Here is a 2,500-nt window from a genome sequence, read left to right as displayed (position 1 = left end):
GAGAGTTATTTAGGAGAGTTTGGGACTATGAATGTCCCACCAGCAGTAATTTTCTGAAGTTGATATTGTCAGAAGAATCGTTAATATATCTGGAGGGAAGTTCAGTCTTATGTTGATAAAATTATTTGACACTGCTCTTACTTAGTTACTTTTTCCGGGTGTAATTTTGAATGTCCATATATGCACTGTCAGGATTCATGTGTATTCTCTTTTTGTTTCCTCGTCTTCTTTTCAGCAGTATACAAATATTATCTTTCCATGGAATTAAAAGAACCGTTCAAACATTTACTAAAGTTTTTTTCGGTCTCCAGAAGTTGAGGTGGAACATTTATCACTTGGACATGAAGATTTTTTCCTTTTCACACACGCACACACACACACACACACACACACACACACACACACACACACACACACACATACATACACACACACACACACACGCATATATATATATATATATATATATATATATATATATATATATATATACATATATATACATATACATATACATATACATATACATATACATATACATATACATACACACACACACACACACACACACACACACACACACACACTTATATATATATATATATATATATATATATATATATATATATATATATATGCGGAGAGGAACATCCTGTAATATACCAGAGCAGAGATTTGGTACAGAGGAGTTCCTCACAGCCACGGTTCCCGCTCTCGTAGGTCGTAAGCTGCGCAAGCTGGTGCTAAGTAGGCCGCTGTCTCCTCTCATTCACAACAGCAACAATAATAATGATAACGTTAATGTTATAGTTCATAATTGTGGTAACTGAATTCCCATTAACTTTATGAATATAAACTTTTACCTTGTATGATCTTTTAACTTTATATATATATATATATATATATATATATATATATATATATATATATATATATATATATTTTTTTGTGTGTGTGTGTATGTATATATGTGTGTATGTGTATGTATGTATATGTGTGTGTGTGTGTGTGTGTGTGTGTGTGTGTGTGTGTGTGTGTGTGTGTTTGAATATATAAATCTATGTATAAACGAGAAAACAACGAATGTTTTTCTGCCAAGATGGAGAGAGGTGTATGAACTACATATCAGTATTGGGATACAATCCTACGGAAATGCCCCGGGAAACAAATGACAATCGATGACGAATTCGATAATCTGCGGAAGCTGCGGTTATTTCCTCCTCAGGTATTAATAAGGCTTAAAAGATGTCACGCACACAATGAAAATGGAATATATTATTAGAAAGGTATTATGTGTGATTACTGTTTCGCTCATTCTTCAAGATAGCAAATGACGAATGCCTTTGTTCCTAATCAGTGAAAGATAGCCATTGAAAGTGTGCAGAAATACAACAACAACGGTACAATCCCGTATCAATGTACCATAGACTTATATTCACAAATCAGTAAATTTTGCCGTTAACGCCATTAGGGTCGTTGGAGTAACACGAAACCAAACTGGTTCGCGAAGAAGAAGAAGAAGAAAAAAACAACAACGAAAAACATTGATAATTGACAACTTCAAGTAGGACATAAAATTGGTTTACTTCTGTGGGCGCCTGAATAGAGCACGGGATATAACAGTAAATCTGTGTTAATGCAGAATAAATACAATTAACGATGGAGCATTGCTATATGACACACCCTAGATCATAATTGTCTCGAAGGACACGATATAATATAGGACGATATCCAATAGACATCACAAGCTTGATTGGAATTCCTCTCCACATACTGTGAGCCTGTCGAAGACTAGGCATTGGAAAAGGAAAAGACACCACCAAAGAAAAGGATCAAGTAATTACCAGCATTCCAGAAACCTAAATCCGAGCTCCAGGTCTTGTATGTCGTTGGAAAAAAAAATCGTAGTATCTTTTAATGTGAATGTCTCATGAGATTTGATAAGAGTATCATTTTCAAGTGCATGTCTATGTCATCCGCGTGTTGCAGTTTTCTATCAGATGCCCCGATGCTATTCTCAAATGCATTTCAGGCAATAAATCTACACCAAAACGTCTCAGTTCAGGAATCTCTTGTTGTCTAGGCCTAAATGCCTTGGTCTCATTCAAGTATAATATTATGCTGATGGTGCACTGCAGACACATACCCATGTGTATATACATACATACACACACACACACACACACACACACACACACACACACACACACACACACACACACACACATACATATATATATATATATATATATATATATATATATATATATATATATTAGTCAAGTTACTAATCGTTTCCTGATGGCCCTATGTTTCACTAACACATAATATGTCTACATTTCTCTCCCTAACTAATATTACAATTTCTTCAAAATGTCCGAGGAGAGATTGTGCGTTTATATGTTCTATTTTTAAGATGTGTGATCCCGTAAATGGCCAAGCTGACGGTGTTGCGCGGTCAAACATTCAGTTCGCTTTTGTACTTGTTTTTGTTTTGGAA

At 34.8% G+C, this 2,500-nt stretch overlaps 1 protein-coding gene across 3 annotated transcripts in view; it reads left to right on the top strand.

Annotated features, from left to right (window-relative positions):
- LOC122255490 (uncharacterized) overlaps positions 1–2,500 on the top strand; it is a 44,113-nt gene that overhangs the window by 1,684 nt on the left and 39,929 nt on the right. The gene's annotated exons all lie outside the window — the stretch shown is intronic.

Source organism: Penaeus japonicus, unplaced genomic scaffold (assembly GCF_977035675.1).
Source record: "Penaeus japonicus unplaced genomic scaffold, GWHDUDI00000001_assembly GWHDUDI00000023, whole genome shotgun sequence".
Lineage (NCBI taxonomy): Eukaryota > Metazoa > Arthropoda > Malacostraca > Decapoda > Penaeidae > Penaeus > Penaeus japonicus.
This window is presented reverse-complemented; position numbering and strand designations above follow the sequence as displayed.